This window comes from Onychomys torridus, chromosome 12, assembly GCF_903995425.1.
Source record: "Onychomys torridus chromosome 12, mOncTor1.1, whole genome shotgun sequence".
In the NCBI taxonomy this organism is placed as follows: Eukaryota; Metazoa; Chordata; class Mammalia; order Rodentia; family Cricetidae; genus Onychomys; species Onychomys torridus.
In genome coordinates this window covers 39,539,530-39,565,183 of record NC_050454.1, presented here as the reverse complement: position 1 = coordinate 39,565,183, position 25,654 = coordinate 39,539,530, and the positions used below count along the sequence as shown (strand labels likewise).

At 35.1% G+C, this 25,654-nt stretch overlaps 1 pseudogene; it reads right to left on the bottom strand.

Moving 5' to 3' along the window:
- Window positions 1–22,299: 22,299 nt before the first annotated feature.
- Window positions 22,300–23,141, bottom strand: LOC118593854 (annotated as a pseudogene).
- Between the last annotated feature and the right edge of the window lie 2,513 nt (window positions 23,142–25,654).

Sequence of the window (25,654 nt, the reverse complement as noted above, 5' to 3'; positions counted from 1 at the left end):
TTTTCAATGACAGAACAAAAAGAAAGGGAAGAAAAGGAGGAATGTTATAATTGTATGATAATCTCAAAATAAAATAAATGATAAAAATAAGAAAAAAAATCAACCCTCATCTGTCTCTCAAATCTCAAATTGATAACCTCTTTTTTATTATTGTGGTCATATATATACATATAAACAGATACACAAAATAAGTTTTATGTAGCTGAATGCTGAATTCTTTTTATATTTTTAGTAATGGTCCTTTTATATATTCCCTTTTATAATATCTTAGTCTAGTCTGTGACTTATCTCTTCTCAGTGCCTTAATATTGTTATGCACAGGCAGAGATTTACTTTTAATGAAAGACAGTTCAAAAATTATCTGGTTAGTGGAGTCTAACTTACATGTTACATTCATCCAGCCATCTTAGCGGTTCAAGGACATCTATATTTTCTTTAATTTCAGCAGAGGTTAATAGTTTTGAGTTTCACATTGGTCTATGATACACCAGTGTTAATTTCCTTCATGGATTTAAGATCTTAAGATCAGCCGTTTTTATTCCCATATGAATGTTCAATGTACTAGCCTAATTTAGAGTAAAGACCAACTTTGCACCAATTATTGCCTTTGAATCTTTCACAAAAATATTGTCTATATTAATGTGGATTTATCACAGAGTAATCTATTATGTTCAATGATTATGTTCCTGGGTAAGTATGAATTTCTACTAAAAATATTTGTCATTATAATTCTATCAATTGCTACAAGTACACTGTTCTTGAAGAAATAATTCTTATTTAGGGGCCAAGTATCCATGTGTGAGGTTCCAAGGATGATGATATTCTGTAATTTTCTCTTTTATTGTGAAAACAACAATTCTAAAAATTAAAATACTAAAATAATTTGTATACTATAATACACAATTTGCTATATAATATAAAATAATAAAAGAAATATGTGACTAATGCAGATGGAAAATTCATCTTTTCAGTTCTACTCTACTTGATTTCTATATCAGTATTATGGTATGTCTTCTTTTCTCCTTTGTTTAATTTATTATATTTGTGTTTTAATTTTACACATCAGTCATGGGTTCTCCTGTCCTCCCCCCTCCCGCCCCACTTCCAATTTCCTCCCAGCCCCTCCCCTCCATTCCCATCTCCTCCAGAGCCAAGATTCCCCTGGGGATTCAATTCAACCAGGTGGATTCAGTACAGGCAGGTCCAGTCCCCTCCTTCCAGGCTGAGCAAAGTGTCCCTGTGTAAGCCCAAGGTTCAAAATAGCCAGCTCATGCACCAAGGACAGGTTCAGGTCCCACAGCCTGGGAGCCTCCCAAACAGATCAAGCTATTCAATTGTCTCACTTATCCAGAGGGCCTGATCCAGCTGGGGGCTCCATAGCCTTTGGTTCATAATTTATGCTCTTCCATTCGATTGGCTATTTGTCCCTGTGCTTTTGAATCTTGTTCTCAACAATTCACGCTCTTACAGTCCCTCCTCTTTTTTGACAATTGGACTCCTGGAGCTCCACCTGGGGCCTGGCTGAGGATCTCTACATCCACTTCCATCAGTTATTGGATGAGAGTTCCAAGACAACTGTTAGGGTGTTAAGTCATCTGATTGCCAGACTAGGTCAGATCAGGCTTTCTCTCGACCATTGCCAGTAGTCTACAGTGGAGGTATCATTGTGGATTTCTGGGGACCTCTGTAGCACTTTGCTTCTCCCTGTTCTCATGTGGTCTTCATTTATCATGGTCTGTTATTCCTTGTTCTCCCTTTCTGTTCTTGATCCATCTGGGATCTCCTGCTCCCCTAAGCTCTCTTTCCCTTGGACTTTGCCCTTCATTACTCCCACTGTCATGCAGGTTGTTCATGTAGATCTCATCCATTTCTCTGTCAATTGGCGATCACTTTGTGGTATGTAATTTTTTAAAATTAAAATAGTAAATTTAAAATGCTATAATTAGGTTGATATACTTTGGATGGGTTAAAATGAATCTCTTATTTTATTGAAGTGATAGCATAATTTGAGCAGTTCTCTGAAATATATATATATATATATATATATATATATATATATATATGCATTGTTTGAAGCTTTGTGAATGTTCAACATTTTTTCTCTTCCCCAACTACAAATGGTAGTAGCTTAGAAGCTACTCTTTTCAACTGTTTCACTATTTACTTTACCACCAAATTGACTCCAAGTATCATGAAGATATATCAGAGCAATCCATAGCTTCAGCCTGCAATCAAATAAAATGTTTCTGTTTATTTATTCATACTAAGTGCTGCCATCAATTATATTAAACATTAATTATCTAAAGTACCATTGTGGGATGGTTAGTATCAGAATTTTATTTTTAATTGATGCTCATGATTTAGTAATGAGGTAGGAAATTCTGTGTTTAGAATATTATTTTCAAACCATCATAACATTCATTAAAACTACATCATTTCTACATCTGAATTCAATTCTGATCATCACAAAAGTATAGTCTTCCACAGAGCGATTGTCACATTGATTTTTAGGTAAATATATGTGATGTTTGTTCCCCATAGACAATCTGTACAACTATAACAATAAAAAATGAAGTAAACACTGTTTGTACACAAAATCCAAGTCTGTAAATACAGTATACTCAAAATTTACTTTTCAAGATATTTTGAAAAATGTAAAGAGAGCAGATTAAAATAAGTCACAAAAAGGTGCAAAACCTCATGTTACTTGTCTTCCAGACATAATATACAAATCCAAATTGCTTTTCTCTCTTTCCTGTTAGTGTTATAAAAACCATAATTTTCATTCTCCCTGTTACATATGATAAAGTAGAATTTACATTTTATTTACCTTAAAAATAATTCATCATCTTGATGATTTTCACAGAATTTATACTCCTTTGAGCAAATTCGTTTTTAAAGTTCCATTTATCATACATATATCAAAAGAATTCATAGAATTCAAAATACCTAAAATTTGTTGACATATTTATTACAGTTAATTAAATTATTTACACTTTTCTCATAACACTTCTTAGAATTTGCTTCTCTCTTACAACTGGCTCAATGCTAACTAATACAAGGGAAAAACAGAACATTAGAAAAGCTTGACAGAACATCTATACAATTGATGCAAATGTTTAAAAATGTTTCCTAATAACAACATTCTTAAAATTGAGAAAAATTGCCATATTAAATGATGTAATGTAATAACATACGTTGACCATTTTTTAGTAATACAAACAGAACTTATCAGGGACTGATGATTTTGGTTAATTTCAGATATACATATAGAAGAACATATATATCCACATTAAGAAAGCATATCTTATTTTCTAAATTTAAATATTAAGGTAAAATAGTTTCAATTTACTCATTTCTGCTTTTCATTTTCAATAAAAATTCACATCTTCTGTACTTAATTCTAAATATTTGAATATGTATCTTTAGCATATCAAAATAGTATCCTCAAGTGTGTGCGCACGTCTATGTGTTTTGTGTGTGTGTGTGTGTGTGTGTGTGTGTGTGTGTGTGTGTGTGTGTTTAATTCATAAAGCAAGTAAGTTGAAGATGCTAGTGCTGAGGTGTGAGGCGGGAAAAACTGCTTCTGCTTCATAGAGTCATTTATCTTTGCTAAATGACCGATCTTGATGCATGTGGAAATGCATGAGGCTTTCTTATAGAGAAGTAAAACCACACTGACGGATTAAAGATGACTGTTTTCTGCAATGCATTTTTACAATAATATCTGTCTTTCAGGTGGTGAAATACACATATCTCAGAAAAGTTTTTACCTTCTGTGGAAATGTATTTCTCATATAATGCCTTATTTTTGAAAATATAAGAAACTTCTGCAAAATTTGTGAATATATCTGGAATAACGCGTATTATGGGTGATGCAAGATTATGCTTCCTTCCTGAAAACACAGAGTGCTTGTGTTTTGAGTTCATTGCACTCTCATGAAGGTCTGAGCGAATTCACAATGCAACTGATTAAATGACAGTTCAAAAATTCTGGCCAGAATTTATTTATCATTTCCAGGTGTTTTAAATTTGGCAGTACATATTTCTGCCATTGTTATCGTAAGAGTAGAAAAAATTTTTCATAAGAAACCAAAATTTGTTGTTCAGCTAAAGCAGTGGTTCTCAACTTTCCTAATGCTGTGACCCTTTAATACAGTTCCTCACATTGTGGGAACCCCCAATTGTAAAAATTATTTTTGTTTTTGCTTTATAATTGTAATTACCTACAGTTATGAATTGTAATAAAACTATCTGATATGAAAGATATCTAATATATGAACCCTGTGATAGGGTTCTTTGATATCCCTCCAGAGGGGTCGCAACCCACAGCTTAAAAACCACTGAGCTACAGGAACATAGCAAAAAATGACTCCTAACAACATTCTGACATAACCATAAATGGATGTCTCACTGAGTCATCATCAGAGACTTTTTCAGTAGATGCAAACTAATCCAGACACACTATCATCTTACAGAGAGTGAGAAATTTGGGACATTTAGTCCCAAACAGGATGTCTTCTTCAAACTACTTCCCTAAGTGCTCAGAGAGATATGAAGAAGCAGAGACAGAAATGTTGTCAGGGACAGTGGGCCTGGATGACTCCAGGGAAAATGTCCAGAATATACAATAGGACATAGGCACATATGAATTCACAGAGACCTTGGTAGCAGGCACAGGGCCTGAACAGATTCAAGCAACGCAGGGTTCTAATGATGAAAGAAGTGGACAAAGACTCTCACCTTTAGCCAAGAACCTATTTGCAATATATGCCTGCTTGTAAGGAAGAAATTTGTTTACCTTTTGTAGATTTGTATTGTCTCATTACTTTTTGGACATTTTTAAATTACTAGTCTTCTGCTTGTATAGCACAGTTTTGAGTTAATGTTGTTCTTCAGGTGTGTGTGTGTGTGTGTGTGTGTATGTTTGTGTGTGTGTGTGTGTGTATGTTTGTGTGTGTGTGTGTGTGTATGTGTGTGTGTGTGTGTGTGTGTATGAGAGAGAGAGAGAGAGAGAGAGAGAGAGAGAGAGAGAGAGAGCATGTGTGTAGTCTATTTTCTTCTTTTATTTTTCTCTTTTTCATTCTGTTTTTTTTTTTTTTTTTTTTTTTGCCTGTGTGCTTTCTAAAGAAAGAGATGGCATTAGATTTGGCATTAATCTGGATGGGTTGGGAAATGAGGAGGATCTGGGAGGAGCTAGAGGAGTGAAAACTATGAACAGAATTTATTGTATAAAAACATTATTGGTCAAAAATAATGCATGCTAGAAAGAAGAGTATTCCATTTCTTATGAACCTGTTGTTTTAGACATTGTTTCAAATCACCACAGATTTATTTAAGGAGATATACCCAAAATAATTTACAACTAAGATAAAAATCAGCACTAAAGGAAAAGAAAACCTGTTCTTAAAATTATCTGACTACGTTAAAGAGTCCACAGGTGCATAAGAACACCACAAGTTAATCTCAATTTGTATTACTCTCAATAAAAATGAAGTATATTCTATCATCTGCTTTAAGCTTTCTTTGATGGAAGTTGTGCATCTTAGATGAAGGGTGTGCCATCATCATATCTAATTCCAAGGTACTAACCTATTTATACAGAGCAACTCATATATCTTACAATATTTAGGACTGTTAAAAGTCATGCAGCCTGATTTATCTAAAATGTCACATTTTTAATATTGTGAAAAAAGTTAGTTCCCAGTGTGTATTTGTGAGATTTTATTATAGCACTTATGAAAATTCATATTTGTGAATCTATAATTCAAGATTTCAAATTTTCATTTTGAAGTTTTATAGATTCCCTTTTGATCTTTGAATATTCATTTTTTAAAGAATTGTTCCAAAGTTAAGGGTTGATTGAATGTAAAAATTAAAATAGTTCAGTTAGATGATTGTAACATTTGAAGTTCATGTCCATTTTTGCAATAACTGAAAAAGATTGACTATTTCAAATTTTTCCTTTTAATTTTACTATGTTCCAATTTTATGTGTTGATTTTTGAGATTAAAATTTAAGTACATTTTCATGTTTTATGGCTCCACTTTTTAAAAGGCAGCAAAAAGCCCTTCAAATACAATGTCTTTAATCCCTTGTGTTGACACTTAAGCATAGGTCAATAATATCTATCTTTCAGGCGGTGAAATACACTTATCTCAGAAAGTTTTTTTTATCATATTTAATAATATGATATTGTCACATCATTATAAATTTGAGATTATCATTAAACCTGAAATACAGTTAAGTAAATCTGTATAAGGTGGGTGATGTATAAACCTATGTGATCTACATATGTCTTTGAAACATTACTTGTTTGAGGATAGTAAGTAAATTTATTGTGAGTACTTAGTAACTAAATGTCATTTAAGCTATAGTATGTGGTCTAAAATGCAACTGACTACCAAAAGACAGCATGCAGCAAGCCTGACTTTGACAGGGAAAGAGTGTCCTTCCATAGAAATAGAGATATTACATCAGTGTAAGAATCCCATTGGGTCTCCACCCTTGCTCCCTTCCTAAGTGCAGAAGAATATGTCTTATTGTTTGATTTTCCCAGGTTATCAAGTTATTCAAAGTTCTTGTTAAAGCAACATCTAATAGAATGAACCTTAATATACATCTTCTTATTAAGAGCACAGTATTTATTAATGATGTATTAGTTAATTGTCATTTAGTAGAGTCTTAGAAACAGTCTTGACTTATGATTAAACAATTGTCAAATAAATTTGCTTTGGGAAGGCTATGAACAGTTTCACATACACACTAAATACTGACATTTTGAAATTATTAATATTTTATAAAAGTAACATTTGCTGGCTATTTCAGAAAAGACTGTGAACTGGGATAAAATAAGGTGAATAAATCAAAATTTAAATAATTATTTCCTAAAAAAAGAATCTTATTGATAACCACTTATTACTGTAAAATAGTTTTAAAATTTGATAAAATGAAACATATACTACACTGGTATATATATATTCTAGAAATACATTTTAATTGTGTGTCAAAAACCATCTAATCAATATTTTTCCTCTGTGTTCAGAATAATTTATAATCATTCAAAGTGAGAGGGGCTGCACAGGTAGATCAATCAATACTAGATCACATATATTGTATGCAAGAGACCCTATGTTTGATCTCCAGCAGCAAAACAATAAAGAAAAGGAACAAAGGTTAAAGCTAAGAAGAGAGAAAAAATAAAATTTGACATTTACTAAAAATATTCCATAGATATCATTAAATAGTAAAGAGTCTTGTCCAGTGGCCCCTAAAGTGTTAGGATTGTTTATTTATTTGGGGCTTTTAATCATCTGCCGAGAAAATGAAGATGGAAATGAAGTCATGATCAAGTAGCTGAAAAAAGCCGTAAAGCCAGCCTCAAGGTACTCAGAAATCCTGGGAAACCTGAATTGCACCACTTCTCTAGTGCATCAGGAAAGGCTTGTCTGTCAAAGACTCCTAATTTAACCACTCCTTTCAAGAATGAAGACAAGACATCATCCTCTCCTTGTGTTTGGCCTTTATTGCTATGTTGGGCCAAGGTAAGGTATAGCTAAGATAATGTCAGCGTCTGGTGTTAAAGTTTTTATGTAATCATTCTCTAAGTGTGGATGAGACCTAGTTTTCCTTAAATCCCAAGAGTATGTCAAAAGTGAAGGAGCCATGCTCCTCAGATTGGTTATACTGTATTGTTTAAGATTCTATATTTGAAGCAGCAAGGTGGCCTTGTGCGAAAAGATGCTGAATGTTAGTCTGAAAACCTGAATTTGATCCTTATATGGAAGGAGAGATGATATTCCTGCAAGTCAGTCTCTGACCTCCCTATATGCACTAAACATATCACTCACTTCCAAACATGTGCACAAACAAACAAAAGCATGTTAATAATATTTTTAAAGAATATTATCTACCTGCTAGCAAATTTCAATGCACTGGTTTGGGGGCAGCTGTGTAGAAAGAAGCAAGCTCTCTGTATAGAAAATGCTTATGGAGAAGACTGCCTGGGAAGAAATCCCACCCCAAATGCTGTAAGTGATCAGTGGTTTCTATTTGAGTAGGGCAGTTGGTAATCAATAACCAGCAAGACCCAGGTACCAGAGCTCTGTAATCACAAGGAAATTATTTCCCCCAAAATACAACTCAGGTTAGAAGAAATGCTATTGCCTTGTCAGGTCTAGGAGTTTAGCATTACCCCACATTTGAAGTTATTTGAAACCTCACAAAGACCAAATTGTGCTCTTGTGCTTAACCAAGAGAGTGTGTGATCCAATACCCATATGCTTACTTCAGACAGAACACATATTTTGATAGAAGACTAACAAAATATTGTGCCTCATACAATTCTCTAAGTTAATACTTCCTCTTGTTTCCTTATTTTCTGCTTATTTTTACATAATTGAGGCTTCCAGCCTCAAGACAGGTAGATAGATAGATAGATAGATAGATAGATAGATAGATAGATAGATAGACAGATACACACATACATACATACACACATACATACATACATAGATGCATATATAGATAGATGAAAAACCAATTAAAAAAAGAGGACAGAGGCAATGAATTTGAGAGAGAGCAAGGGATAGTTTGGAGGACAAAAAGGAAAAAAAATGCTGTGATCATGTTTTAAATTTCAAATCTGAAAGTAGTTTTATTGTCATTAAATTAATTTCATAAAGATATTGATGAAGAATTTTATTTCAGTCACATTTCAAGGAACACAGAACACCATCCTATGTCAAGATCACCTACAGTGAAGTTGCAGGAGTAAGGAACTTTCTAGTCTCCTGATCTGCCCCTCAGAGGACTCTAATTTTCTGCTTTGTTGGATGGGTGAATTAAGCATATTCTCTCCTGCAAGAACTTAAAAATCAACATTTCTGAGGAACCTTAGCAAAAGTTCAGTTGTCACCCAAGAGGATGAATAATAACTACATTTTAAAATACTGTGGTTCTCAGACCCTGCCCAGTGCCGTTGAGACTGAGCAGGAGAAGGATATCCACACACCTCCCTGAGAAGGCCTGGGAGGGAGAGATGCAAACCTCTGTCCACTGTTCCTTGCTACCTGCAGCTGGAGGGAAACTGGGCCCCTGTGTCATGAGTAAAAGTGCTTGTCCTGCCCCTCACAGGCTGTAGCACTTGGGAGTGCAGGTCATGCACCTGGCCTTGGCAGTACAGTAGAGCTGGCTCTGGTGCAGTAGGTGTGAGTGAGTCAGCCCTAAAAGGCATGAATGCAGAAGAACCTGGCCTGCTCCTTGCTGCATATAGAGAACTAGCAAGGGCAAAGCTGGAGAGCTCAGACTGGTGATGAGGATGGGGTAAAGCTGGCAGGTTGAACAACCCTGCAAACACTCAGATCTAGAACCACAGTTATGAGTTGGCTGGCTCACTCCAATGTCCATCTCATTTATGATCTGCTCCAGCAAGTGAAGGGACCTGATCTGCAGACCCAAAGCTGCAGGATCTCCACGATCCGGGACAACAGGATATCCAGTGAGAGTCCAGTATCAATAGTATAGCCACACTCTATCTTCTGAGAAAACTAAACCCAAGTAACAGAGTTCAAAAGTCATTCAAGACTGTTATTAAGCAAGAATAATGTTTCCAAACAAGAAGCTTATTAGTTTAAACTGTATTTGCAAACAGAGTGGTTTATAAACTATGTGCAGGACATAAAAAGCTCCCTAATGCACTTTATAAAAGCACAAGAAAGCATATAATAATGCATTTTCAGAGAAGAAGACCCACAGAAGCTATAAACAGATATTTTTCATATTTTAAAGATTAAAAATAACACTTTGGAGCTGAGAAAATTCATTGGTATAATGTTTAATTTACTTGTATAAAATGCTTGGTTAAATCGTCTTCACAAGCTAATAAAATAAAATTTATATTAATATTAAGTAAATATATAGTTTATGAAGATAATTAGAAGCAAAATGTGTACAGACAAAAATACAGTATGTTAAAATAATTAATGAAAAAAAATCTATGATTTGTAAAAGGGTTTTGGAATAGGGAAAGGGAAAGAATGTAAGCATACCATAATCTCAACAAATAAAATAAATAGTTTTAAAGTATTGGAAAGTGCAGATGTTTTAAACATGTAAAACCACTTTAACTGTTTCTATAAATAACAAGAAAGATGCTATTAGTATTTGTGGTGGTTTGAAAGAAAATATCCCCCAAAGAGAGTGGCACTATGTGGAGGTGTGACCTTGTTGGAGTAGGTTGTAGTCTTGTTGGAGGAAGTGTGCCACTATGGAGGCAGACTTTCAAGTCTTATATATACTCAAGATATTGTCCAGTGCTTGAGATTACTTCCTGTTGCCTGCAATCCAAGATGTAGGACACTGGGCTTCTTCTCCAGGCACCATATCAGCCTGCACATCACCATGTCACACCATGATGATAATGGAGTAAACCTCTCCAAATGTAAGTCACCCCAATTAAGTGTTTTCCCTTTATATGAATAGCTGTGGTCATGGTGTCGATTCACAGCAAAAGAAACCCTAAGAAAGAAGTTGGTACTATGGATTGGGTATTGCTAAGATAGGCCTGACCATGCTTTCGTTTGAAGGAATAGTGGGCCTCAGGACTGTGGATTAGTAAAATGGTTGAAAACTTTAATTGATGCTTAATGGGCCATCCTAGTAAGAACATGGAAGACAATGGTGCTGAGTATAACTTGAATTGTGGTGGGCTGGATCAAATGGTTTCCAAGAAGAAATTTAGAATGTTGCCTGGACATCATTCTTACTGTATTGTGGTGAAGAATGTAGCTGCTTTTTGCCCTTGTGTGAAGAGTCTGCCTGAGGCTAAAGTGAAGAGTTTAGCATTAATTCATTGGCAGAAGAAATCTCAAAATAGCTTGTTACAGACTCTGTTGTGCAGTTACTAGTGTTAGCCCCAGTGAAGTTTTATAATGAAAAGAAGAAGATGAGCAAGGAAAAGTATTTGAGGAGAAAGAAAACCAGAAAGCGGAATGGAGCTCAGTCTAACATTCAAGCAGATAAACATTGAGAACTAGAGTAAAGGGAGTGAGGACCTCAAGACAAGATCCCACACAACTAAGTTTCCAACTTGTTAAAAGAAATTAAAGAGAAAGTTAGGACATGGTTGTAGTTGGAGTTTTCCCGCCTGGCCCATAGTCAGGACAAATCTTTCTCACCCGCCAGTCCCACAGTCGCTCAGACCCAACCAAGAAAGCATACAGAAATTTACATTGTTTACAAACTGTATGGCTGTGGCAGGCTTCTTGTTATCTACTTTTTTTTTTATCTTGAATTAACCCATTTTTGTTTATCTATACTTTGTCACATGGCTTGTGGCTTACCAGTGTCTTTACATGTTGCTTCTCATGGCGGCGGCTGGCGGTGTCTCTCTAGCCTTCTCTTTCCCAGAATTCTCTTCTCTCTTGTCCTGCCTATACTTCCTGCCTGGCCACTGGCCAATCAGAACTTTATTTACACAGAGCGATATCCATAGCACTTGGTATGGTGGTTCACACCTTTAATTCCAGCACTGGGAAGTCAGAGACTGGCAGATCTTAGTTAGAGGCCATCCTTGTCTAGAAATCCAGTTTCAGGAGGGTCAAGTTTAGGCAGTGAAGGAAAACAAAAAGCTGATGAAGATGTAATTAAAGGAGGGGACCATGTTCCAGCCCCATCAAGCAGCAGAACTTGACAGTTTCAGCCACAGTTCCAGCTTTAGGGTTAAGGATGGTGGAGATGGATTTGGAATTTGCCTCTGAGCATAATTGAAGCCATGGAGGCCAGGCACTTGTCAGGGGTGACACTGGACTATGTCTCCAACACCATGTCTGCCTGCATGCCACCATGCTCACCACCATGGTAAAATGGACTGAACCTCTGAAAATGTAAGCCACCCCAATTAAATGCTTTACCTTTGTAGATTCTTCTCCAATCATGGTCTCACTAGCCCTAGCTAGTTATCTAGGTTTCCAGTATCAGGCAAGATTTATCTCTTGTTGAATGGGTCTTAAGTCCATTTAGGGAACTTCTTATTGAACAAAGATGCAATAATTCGCTGTTATAGCAATGACTGCACCTTTGATCCTGTTGGAAAATTTAAAGGTATGTAATTATCACTGAAGTTACTATTTTCCACTAAACATGTACACTTTATTTTTACATGGGTATTATGCCATATCAATAAACTTGTGCTAAAAATAAATAATAGAACAAAAGAGGAGAGATACCTCTGCAGCTAAGATTTGGCTGTTTTCAACTCTCTGGCCATTTTCAAGACCTATGCTGGTCCTCTGCAGTCACTGATGGTACACGGTATGAATACGTACATTTAATATTCATATACATAAAATAAAAATTTAAAGGATGTAATATTTTAAATAAGAACTAAAAATGTAAATAAATACTACTTATATTCAGTTCATTGCTAAGTTTTATATTTGAAATTTTTGTTGTTTTTGTTAAGCAGTTTCTCAGGATGTAGACACAGCTGGCCTAGAATTTACTATGTAGGCCTTAAACCCACTGGACTATACCTTCATGTGTTTCCAGAGCTCTTGAATTACAAGCATGTACAATGATGCCCTGTTTTCATTGTTATTTTTATTTTTATGTTTTATTCTACATAAAGTAGAAAACTCTAACCTTAATTATTTTAATCATAAAACTCTAGAATCAATATTTTTCCATGTGCAAATGATTACTACAATTTTTGGAAGTTTAGTTAAAAATTCTGAATGAAATAACTAGAATAATCAAGTGTGTGTGTGTGTGTGTGTGTGTGTGTGTGTGTGTGTGTGTGCGTGTGCATGTTAGTTATGATTTTCATTGCTATGAAGAGACAGCAGGACCACAGAAACTCTTAGAAAGATAGAAATTCCTTGTCTGAAAATGCCACATACTTAATAGTAGATACTAAAATAGAAGAGAAAATAATTGAGAATTTAATAATAGCTTTCTTTAACTTAAGACTACACATCTATAATTTTTAATTTTATTAATTAAAAATATAGTACTATTAATCATGCCAGTCTGAATCTCCATGAAATGTTAATAATACATTTCTTGGTACACTTTAGGCATAGCTATTTAAGGGGAAGAAATGTTTTATTTTAATGCAAATTTTTAATACAAAACAATTTTAGTAAGAGGATTTATTTTATTTTATTTTCATTTCTATTTTACAGTTTTTAGTTTCATTTTTAATTACATGTAATGTGTGTGTCTTTCTATTTATACATATATGCACATGTGTGCGGGCACCTATAAAAGAAAGAGGAGATGTTAGATCAAATGCAGCTAGAGTTAGGGGTATAGGAGTCATGTGTATCCTGGAAATTGAACTGGGGCCCTTAGCAAGAGGAATGTGCATTCTTAACCACTGAGCTATCTATCCAGATACAAGGTGATATATTTTAAATAAACACAGTAACATCATTACTAATAATTTTGTTCTAGTTATAAATGGATTGTATTATGGTTTATTCTGTGCACTAAAACATAATAAATTAGTTATTTCAGAATAATTTAACATTAAACATTACTACTTAAGTATTTTATGAAACCCTAATGTGCATTCTATAAAATAATAAATTATTACCCAGTGAAATTCTATTTCTCATGCTTATAGTTCCATAAATAAACCTACACCATTTTTATTGATATGTCAATTCAAATAAACCCTAATTGCAATTCTGGAATGACTACTAGCTTCTTAAGCCAGCAGCCTGCACAGGATGTATGACAGTACTCTCATTCTAAAAACTAGAAATATAATTATTTTTTACAAATTCAGGGTATTACTTTAGGATAAGTATTTAAACCAGAAGAAACCCATATAACAAGTATTTTTATTGCTGTTTTCAAAGTCACATAATTAAAAGTAACCTGTAAATTATTCATTTCTATCCTGTACAATGTTCAAAGAAATACTGCATCAAACTTTTTTTTTCAGTATCATGAATATATTTTAACTCTTAAACAGAAAAAAAGTCTTTGAAATTCCTCATGCTAAACAGATTTCATGTAATTTATCAGCACTCGAGAGTAACATCTGTTGGAAAATGGATGATGCATTTTTCTTATAACTGATAGGAATTCTGACAAAGGAACTAGCCTATCCTCTATATTTAAGTTTAGTGGTTAGCTGACTGTCCTATCTGCAAAACATTCCTATTATATTAAAATAGTGTGAGAACTCAAGGATTCTACTTGTATTTGTTACTGTACATGACAGAAGATATAATTTTGTATCAATTGAATATTATGTATATATATATATAATGAAAATGCCTAAATAAAACTATAATTATGATATACATGTACTCTTTTTATCAAAGAGTTACTAACATGTTTTGGTGTACAACCTTGCATGTTAAAAATGTCTTGACAACTGACTAGACCTCATGGGAGCTCAGGGACTCTAGACCTCAGCTAGGGAGCCTGCATGGGACCAACCTAGGCCATCTCTTTGTGGGTGACAGTTGTGTATCTTGGTCTATTTGTGGAGCCCCTAGCAGTGGAACCAGGACCTGTCCTGGCACACAAGTTGACTTTTGGGAATCTATTCCCTCAGGTGGGCTGCTTCATTTAGCCTTGATGTGGGGAGTGGAGATGAGCTTGGCCTGGCTCAACTTGATATGCCATGCTTTGTTGACTCTCATGGGAGGCCTTACCCTTTCTGAGGAGTGGATGGGGGGGCGTTGCAGAAATGAGGTGGGAGGGGAAATTGTGGTTGGTATATAAAATAAATTTTAAAAAAATAAAAAATGATGTCTTCATGATGGATGAGGACCACATAAGAACAGGAGTAGGCAGAGTGCTGGAGAGGCCCCCTGAGGTCCACTGTGATGCATCCCCTGTAGACTGCTGGCAGTGGTCAAGAGAAAGCCTGATCTGACCTAGTCTGGTGATCAGATGACCAAACACCTGACGGTCAGGTTGGAACTCTCATCCAATGACTGATGGAAGTGGATGTAGAGATCCTCAGCCAGGTCCCAGGTGGAGCTCCTTGTGTCCAGTTGTCGAGAAGGAGGAGGGACTGTGGGAGCGTGAATTGTTGAGCCCAGGATTGGAAAAAGCACGGGGACGAAAGGCTAGACGAATGGAAGCACATGAATTGTGAACCAAAGGCTGTGGAGGCCCCAGCTGGATCAGGCCCTCTGGATAAGTGAGACAGTTGAGTGGCTTGGACTGTTTGGGAGGCATCCAGCCTGTGGGACCCAGACCTGTCCTTAGTGCATGAGCTGGCTGTTTGGAACCTGGGGCTTACACAGGGACACTTTGCTCAGCCTGGAAGGAGGAGACTGGAGCTGCCTGTACTGAATCCACCAGGTTTAAATGAATCCCCAGGGGACTCTTGGCCCTGGAGGAGATGGGAATGGAGGACAGGGGATGGGGGTGGGGGGTGGGAGGGGGAGGGGGAGGACAGGGGGAATCCATGGCTGATGTGTAAAATTAAAACACAAATATAATAAAAAAGGGGAAAAAGAAATAAATAAAAACTGTAAAAAAAAAAAGTCAAAAATGGTGTCTTCAATTCTTTAAATGGTTATTTGTCAAGTTAGCACTGTACAAAAAAATTAAAAATAAAGTGGTATTCCAAGAGGATACTAAAAATAAGTCAACTGGTCTACCAGATGTATCAACAATTCACCTAATTTAGTATTCTTTTTTCCCAATTACACAAAACATCTATATATTATACCTAGATACAATTCTGAAATGTAACAATTCTGTATCAATAATAGTATCCATGGATTATAAAAATCATGTTTTTGTAAATGTTTTTCATTTTCATCTTTATTTCCCCAAGTTTCCTTTGTTGTTTTTTTCCCTTGTTTTATTGGTTGCATTTTTCATGAATTAATAATATTCTTATAAGCCAAAAATGTTTTACAAGGAATGGAAGATAATTTGATTAATTATCTATCCTGAAAAGTGATTCCCACTTATGAACCAACGGTCCTGAAAAGAACAAGTGCAAATTCTTGGATTTCATATGGACACAAAGAATTATCCGTGTATTTTATAGTATAATTCACAGTCATACCAACACAGCTTTTATGTTCACAGACGCAAAGAAGTCAAGTCTACTGAATTTTTAGTGACTTTGTCTTTCTCATCCACAGATAGTAAAGTAGAACCACTAATGTTGAAATGTTAGAAAAGCATATCCTCCTGCTCCATGCTACTTTGATATTTCTTCTGCTATAATATTAGTTTATAGAGGGAGTTAAAACACCCACTTAGTGTTTATTTAAATGGAAGTCATATATAGTATGTGCTTTTGTTCCCTGATTCTTTCCATTGGTTCATGTCATCCTTTCTTAAACTTTCAGTTCTCTGCCTTGTGCTTTCTTATATTGTTTAGATCCCACAGAATAAATTTTGACATAAACCATAGTTTGTACTGCTAAGACCAGATGACTAAGGCTTCTTAATAATGATAACCTTGTCGTTATGCTTGTCTTGTGTAGTTTGATTATGAATGTAGGAATCAAACATTAAATATTACTTTGATGAAGAAAACCATTAAATTAGAAAAGGACATGAAATCATTATCAAGGAAAGCAATAGATACAAGAAGTGAACTTGACAGATGAAAGCAGGGAGAAATTCTTGGAGGTAAAATACATTACAATTAAATAAACAGATTTGTTGTAACTAAATGTTCTGGTTTTTATAGTGCATTTAATAATAAAACTGAGGTTATTTGTCATTGTTCATTTCTGAAATGATTTGATCAGTTAAAAATAATGCTACTTGGAATGATTTCAGCAATATCATTTGTTAGAGATACACTTAGAAAGGAAATAAAATAAAACTGACCTTAGTATTATGCTTTCAGCATGTGTCAATTTTAACTGACATTGTTTTTATGAAGCCTTCTGAATACTGTGAATATCTAACTTCTCTACTTGATAGTGTAGCTTAATATTTTTAAGTTGCCATTTTTGGAGCAATTTTATTTGTTTATGAGCTTTATGCTAAATGTGGTTCCATGGGCATCTACAATGAATTCTCGCACAAAGTAAGATATGGGTATTAATGACTCATATATTCACAATGAATGACCAATATATTTATTTCATGTGGCATGATGGTTAAAAGGATATTTATCCTTAAATGTAAATTTTAAAATAAATGGATGATTATGAATGGAGATACTATGTTTAATGTGACAAATTTCTGTAAAGTCTTTTGTCCAGTTTACCACTAATTTATTTTCACCACCATCAAGTAAATATCAATAAATTTCATTACCTGAAATTCACACAATAATTATATTTTATGTATAATTTTGTTTATATCTAGTGTGTTGTAGTAGTTATTGGTATTTAAAATAATTTCCCCCTTCCCTTTCCTCCTCTCAACCTTTCCATGTTTTCCTTCCTCTACTCCTTGTTAAATCATGGTCTCTTTTCATTTTCCTTCAAATATAAATATATATTACATGTCTGTATATAAATGCATAAGCCTAAATATATAAAACAATGAATTTCATGTTTTTCTTGATATGCTATAACACTTTGCATAGTTTGTTCTAGTTTGACCATGATTGAATATAAAATTAAATATAACAAAAATTTTAGAGCTAGAATGTTAAAAGTAAAATAATTTAAGAAAGATAGGCATGATAAGACTGCTAACATCAATGAGTTGATAAATGAGTAAATGAGTAGACAGGAATATTTTGAAGACATAAAAAAATTCTAAAGGAATTAGAATGTAGAAAGAAACGGTGTAAATTCACCACAAAATTTTAGCTGTGCCTAGGGACACTTCGCTCAGCCTGGGAGGAGGGTCCTGGACCTGCCTGGCCTGAATGAATCTACCAGGTTGAGCTGAATGCCCAGGGGAGTCTTTGCCCTGGAGGAGATGGGAATGGGAGGTGGGTTGGGGGGAAGGCGGGGGGGGGGCACGGGAGGAGGGAGGACAGTGGAATCTGTGGCTGATATGTAAAATTAAATTAAATTATAAAAAAATTATAAAATATTTATTTACTTTTTATTAAGAATTTTTTTTATTTATTTTTGTATACCAATCACAGAGTAGTCTCTTCCCTTCTCCTGCCTCTCCAGCCTTCCCCCTCACAACCCATCTTAAATTTCTTTGGCTCTAACCTATACTCAAATTAGCAATGAACACTGTATTATAAGTTGTAATATAATATCACAGCTAAATATATATATATATATATATATATATATATATATATATATATATAACTTTTAAAGATTAGTGAAAAGATAGAATTGACAAGTTATATACATCTTGCTTACATTGCTAAAATTGTTTCAAAATATCCGAAGAAAATTATTATTTCCCCATATTGGAGACTGAAAACTATTCGGGATGCTTTCAGTCTAAAATAATTAAAAAAAAAAAAAGAAACTACTGTCTGTATTTCTTGAAATTAGGTGAATAAAAGAATACACTCAAACCAGTCTCTCCAGGCTGGCTCATAGCAGAGCCCATACAGAGACACTGAAAATGTAAGATCTTTATTTCAATGGCATCAGTTTGTCATTACTCTGTAGTTACTACAAAATCATTTATGCAGCTCCTTTGCCCATCAAAGGTAATGATTTGGTACCCCATTCTATTTTCTGTTCTGAATTAATGTGAAAAGAATTATAGTTTCTTCTATTGGGGGGCATGTGATATATTTTAAGAATTCAGATTTTTTCTTCCCCAGGATTGTCAGCACATAATGACTAAGGAAATAAAAGAATGTGTAAGTTCTGGCATTATGTTGTTTTCTCTGCTTTCAGAACCTAAATTTAATATGGATAATTTTCACCTTCTGAAACACATTGTTCAATGGCATGCCCTAAACGAGGTGAAAGAAAAACTATTCCAATACTGTGAGCAAAACCTTCTTGAACTCCCTTCTTAGGGAGGATGAATGAGACAAGAAGAGGCCAATCATACTCACACTGCCATGCCCTCCAACCATGTTCTGTCCCTCCTTTGATGGTGAGTGGAAATAAATCCATCTTTATTTAAATTGCTTTTTGGTGTGCTGCAGCAACAGGAACAGTAATTAATACAAAACTTTCTCCTATGCTGTTCACAATTACCCAAACATGGATATACATATATAGTACCATACTTGCAAAAATACAATTGTTTGTAATATCTAGAAACATTTAACAAAGATATGGTATTAAATTTCAAAAAAATATTGTGTTGTTTTATCAGGGCTGCTAGAAAAATAAACAGGAGTAAAATGAAATGTTTTCTGTAAAAATTTGCAAGTATTCATGTTCTGTTTCTTAAACATTACTGCTTTCTTATTACTGTTTTAATTTCATTTAACATTGTAAACTTTAACCTTTACATGTTATTCATGTATTGACATTTTGTAGACTTTACATTTTTAGCCTACTAATATTTCATTTTCTTTTCTAACTCACCTAAAACAATTTCAATTTGTACAACTTTTCAATTTATCGAAGCTCATATCTCTGTCTCCTCACAACTCAATAAAACATATTTCCTTATTTGTAGCTAAGAACGTGTGGTTCTCGGGTTTGCACCAATACAGTTCTCACACAAAAAAGAAATATGATACTATGTCAAATGTGTTTTCCCACCATCAAATTAATAAAATGTAGCTGTTTTCTACTCTGTTTTTTAATGAACATATGCTAATAATACATAAATACAGGTTAAATATGATATTTTTCTTGGGTGTCGGTGTTTTTTTGTTTATCACATCCACCTGCTCTCTGTCTTTTCTCCCACACATTGATAACCTTCTTCTCATTAACTAGCTCTCTTCTACTTTTTGCCTTTTTTTTTTTTTTTAGTTCTTGTGGCCAAGTGAACTTCATTAGAGTTGTCTACGGTAGCAGGGTGGGAATTTGTTTGCAGAAGCATGAACTTTTTATCTGTGTGTGGGGTCTCAAGGCTGGAACCTGGAGGCAGGAACTGAAGCTTTGCATGGAAGAGTGTTGCTTACTGGCCTGCATTCTTGGCTTGCTCAGCTTTCATTCTTATACAACCCAGGACCAACTGCCCAGGTGTCACACCACTCATAGCAGGCTGGGCCATCACAAATTGGCCATTAATTAAGAAAATGCTTCGAAGACTTGCCTACAGTCCAGACTGATGGGGGAAATTCCTCAGCTGAGGTTCCTTTTTTCCCAGGAGGCTCTAATTTGAGTCAAGTTCATTAATGTTGTGGTTCCTCATGGAAAGGTATGCTCTACGACACCATTTCCCTTCCTTGATGGAGTATTGACAGGGCCAACCTTGAAGAGATCTCTTGTTATAACATTAAGAAGGCAACTTCCTCATTGATGCCAGGATTCAGTTTGTTTTGCTGAAGATGGAGAATATGGATGAGTTGACTTTAAGGTTCTCATTATTAACATCTCACCATGCAGTCATTATCAAAATTCCTTTATTTTTCTTTTTGTGATAGGTCAGATTAATTATGAAAGTATGTCCAGGCAACATGTCACAAACAAAGAAATACGCATTTATTCAATACCACAAAAACTGGTATTTCCTGTCAGCAGCTGCAATTTTTCAGGATGAAGAAAACTTATGATTATTTTTATTAAAGCAAATTAAATTTAATTAAGCAATGTCATTGCACATTCAGAGTGTGATGCTGCTGCACTGGCTAAGAGAATGATGAACACATATATTAGTGTAATATTCATTTTGATGTTAAACGTTCAGCTTAAGCCATTAAATCAAGTGAGAGAAAATTTATGCACACCCATGTTTATCTCTTCTGTCAGGCATTATCTCAGCCTCCTTATTTTACTGAGCCCATGACAGGGACTAATTAATCATGAAATGTGTTTTCCTTGGTTTTCAGGTTAACACTAATGTCTGCCCTACCTACTTGAAAGTAAAGAGTGTGCCAGAATGGGAAGTGAATTAGCTGTCATATTGCTGGAACTTTATACATTGAGCCATTCTCTGAGAACAGTGTGGATTCCTCCAAACATATGTACATGACTAAAATTAGCTACTGCTTAGAAACACATCAGCAATACATAAGAAATATTCCATTTTAATTTTTTTCTAATGTATGTTGGTTGTCTTCTCAGAATTAACATTTTTCTAATGGAAGAATGTTGGAGATATCAATGTATTGTAGCTGATTCTTTCCAGCCATTAGATAGTAGTGTTCAATTAAGATGTGCCTATGGGTTTTCCCATGTTCATTGCTTTAGCTGTTCAGCTATGAAACTAAAAGTCTTTGAGTTCATTATATGATTAGTTCATAGGTTATAAGCCAAATGTGAAAATTCTACTTTCACTCCTTTCTTGTTATTGTTTTATTTAATAAAAAGAGGAGAAAGTTCAGGTATTTAAGTTTTAGGTGGAATTTTGTGTTTTGATGTCCTGTTTTAAAATTAATGATTTTCTGATTAATGTTTTCAGTCCCAAAGAGTTAGCTTAGAAAATATTAAAACTAGGGCTGGACTGACAGCTCAGTGGTTACAAGCACTTGCTGGACTAACAGAGAAATTATATTTAGTTCCTAGCACACACACACACACACACACACACATTAGGTATCTCACAACCAACTGTTACTCCATCTCCAGGGAACCCAATGACCCACAGGAACCAGCACACAGGAGCATATACAAACATGCACATAAATAAAAATGAATAATATAAAGAAAATATACTAACTTAAAACTGCAAGAAAAGAATTTAATTGTCAGTAATATGCTCAGAAGACACATAGCTATTCTTAATAATCTGTTACATGACTTACTATAATTTTACACAATCCACCTTGAATTTCATAATTTTTGAGAATTCTATTATCTACATGTCAATATTTTGTAGACTGTTTATCACTAGTCATTTAATATAAGTACACACATAATCCTTTAATGATTTAAATGATTTAAGTAGCTATAGAATATTCCAAACAAGGTATGCCCAAAATTATAATTATTTTTCTGCCATGTTTTCTATAAATTTAAATTGTCATAAGTATTTCTTTACACATATTTTATTGTGTGTGATTCATCCTTTGTCTTAATTTCATTATTGGTTGATTTTTTTTATTTATTTATTAGTGCTCACAGACTTCATTACAGGACAGTGGCAGCGGAAGCAATCTCAGCCAAACCTCACCCACTTTCCAACCCAGAACAGGGAACAAAGAAGGCTCATGTCCCAGCAATAAGTATGCTGAGTAAGGATCAGTTAAGAGACAATCAGCATAGCAGACGGGACCAGGCCCCAGGACAAGAACTATGTACAGAAACCAGAGCTTCTGTCCTCAGACCCTCATGGCCAGGCATAATATTCTACCTAGTTGTTCTCTGATATGAATGTACCAAATGACTTCCTCCATTGCCATGTGTGGGATGAGCTGTTTCTGGGTCACAGGCGCAAAGTGACCAATATGTGCAGGTGCTCTTCAATGTCTTTCTGGTAATAGTTGCTACCACTGGATGTGATATAGGGTTCCCATATTAGCTCAAACACGACATTCCCACACAAGTAGCCAGGGATAGCTCGCTTCCTTCTCTTCTAGTCCATCTGAGAGAAGAACTCATGCAAGTCTGCCGTGCATTTATTGTGCTTGGCCTCTATGCAGGCTTGCTGGGCCGGGACATGGCCTGCGCATCACCCTACTACCACCCCACCTTGTGGTTCAGGCAGACACTCTTCCAAGTACCCTCTCTAGCTACACAGCAGTGAGCCTGGTCAAATAGGAGTGGAGGTTCTCTCTCCTAGAGGATTTTCCATTCCTCAGTATTGTTCCAGACTTGCTTCTTGAGCAATGGGAAGGGCACTAGGAATATCATCTTCTAAGATGTGTTCCTGTTCCTTGACCAAACTATAGGCTTGCTGCAGATTGGCCACGACCTCATCATAACTCTCCATCTCTAGCCGACACTGCTCCTGGAAGAAGTACACCTTCACGGATTGCCCATCCACTTCTAAGCGTCTCAGGCAGTCAGCAAGTGCTTGTTCAGACTGCCTCAGCTTCAGATAGCACAGCCCCCAGCTGGTGTATTACACTGCCACGGTGGGATCTTGGTGATGGAGGAGCCATGGCAGACTGCTGCTGCTGCTAGGTGCTTACAGCCCAGGGAGAACTCCCTGACCTCCTTTTTTCCCTTGCAGTTTATCATACTGCACGTCATAGCTTAGGTTCTGCACACCACCACCCAGCTCTCACATCCTCCACAGTGATCGGCCTTGACTTACTTTTGAATACAATATATGTCAAAGAGGATAAACATCTGAAAAATTTAATATTTAACTACACTTTGTTTCATTTTTATGTGATTTCTGATATATTACTTTATGCGTTCATTTGTAGTCTTCTTTATAATAGACGGTGTATTATTACAGCACTCAAGAGTTTGATTTTTTTTTTTTTTTCAAACAAGATTTTGCTGTGTAGCACTGGCTATTTGGACCAGATTGGCCTCAACCTCAGAGATCCCTCTGCCTCTGCCCCCGAGGGCTGGATTAAGGGTGTGTGGTAACACTGCCTGGCAGCATTCAGGAAATTTTATCTGGCCTTTCTCATAGTCAAATGACTGCACACACAGGACAACTGTTTTCCAAAGAATTATCCTTATTTCTACTCTGCAGCTTTTGACTATAATCCATTTTAAAATTTTGGTGCCTATAGTTTACATGTTCCTTAAGATTGAATTGACAACAGCCATCTTTTGTGGATATATACAAATTTCAGGGTTTTGTTTTTTTTTTTCAGTTGAAAAATGCTCTTCTGCAATACTCAAAATATTTATTATACATCCCATAAATTTTTGTCCTTTTCAAAGTCAAATATTGTCTACCTTTATATTTAAAACACAAAGGTTACCAGTAAGTTAAGTTCTATGCTTTGTAATATATTGATCTTACTTTTTTTTCCCTGTATGTTTGAAATGATACCAAATTACATGTATTGCTCCTTTGTAAATGTGAATAGGGATGATGAAGTTTCCTTGTGTATTTGCTTCTTGTAAAACTAGGTATAGCATGAAATTGGGTGCATGGTAGCTATATCTGTAAAAGAGAATCCAGTAACAAGAGGATATTGACATAAAATTTTTTTCAGGAGTATCATCTGTAAGTAAGAAGATTGAGAAACAGGTTGAAAAATAATGAATGTGTCTATATCACACACACATATTACCAATTCCTGAAAAATCTGTTAACTTTATGTTCTTTGGCACAGTCTTATATTGATTGTATTGCAGACACTATAGTTGTCATAGGAATGAAAGCAATTTTTTTTCTTGAAATTTCTGGATAATTCTTTGTTGTTGCCAAGTAGTTACTAAGTTAGATGAACAGGTCTTGATAGTGATAATGAGAAACTCTTTGAAAATACTTCAGAAAATTAATTCACATACCCTAACCATAATTAATTCTGTGTCAAGTTGGGGTTTGCAATTACATGTATGCATATTTTCTCTCACTTTTTAAACTGTGAAATTAGCAAACAATCAGTGGCAAATTAGCAAGGTCTAACCAATCAATAATCTAGCAATTCTTCTTTTAGAACAATGCAAAACCATGATTGAGTATATTTTATAAGATCTTAGATTTAACATGTAGAATCAAACTCTGTTACTAGTATTTATAGACAAAGAGTAACAAAAAAGTAAAATTGAATTAATTAATTAATTAATTATTTTTTAATTTAGTGGTTTTGTGTGTTTAGGGATTTTTGTCTACCTATGTCTCTGCACTGCATGTGTGAATATGGTGCTTGAGAGGTCAGAAGAGCTAACTGTTCCCAACAGAATTGGGGTTACAGAAGGTTTTAAGCCACAGTGTGGATGCTGGGAAGGGAATCTATGCATCCTCTACTAAAGCTGTAAGTGTTTGAGGACCTGGGCCATCTCTCCAGCCCCCAAAAAGAAGCTATCTTTGCTATCTTCACCATCAACTCCAGAACTCTTTTAACTTGCAGAATTCAGACAACACACCTGAAAAATTCTCTTTTTTTATGTTTTCTTTTGAGAGGGGGGAGAAGTTGGGTGGAAAGGGAGGCAGGAAGATAAGGGGAAGGGGAAAAATCCTGATTCAAATATATTGTAAAAAAGAAAAAAAAATCTTCTCCATTCTCTCTTTACCCAATGCTGCTACTGGAAACCACTTTTCTATTACGAATGTCTCTGAATTGGACTACTTCAAACATGGCAGACATGGCTATAAAATACTGGGTGACTTAATCCACATGCATCTATTCTTGATATTATATTTAATACAGTTTCCTCACCATTACCCCTATCGTGCCCACCAAAGGGCATCCTTCCTTTTTATTACCCATTCTACCATGGCTAGATCATTTTCCTTTCTGCCAACATTCTAGGGTTGCTGAATACTGCAAGCCCTTTCCTGTTATTTTCAGTTTGTTTCTTTGCTGCCGTTGATGTTAACCACCCTAGTAAATGAGAGGCAGGATCATATAGCTTAGATATTTCAATTACCTAGTTTTCATGAGTGTTACTTGAGATTTTTTATTGTAACATTTTTTGTGTGTTTTGATATATCTTTTGAGAAATAACTAAATCTTTCCTAATTTTTTTTTTCAGATACAGTTGGGTTTTGTTACTGTTGAGTTTTAGGAGTATATTGTATATTCTGGATGACATGATTGCTGAATAAATGGTCTTTATTGTATCAAAGTTAA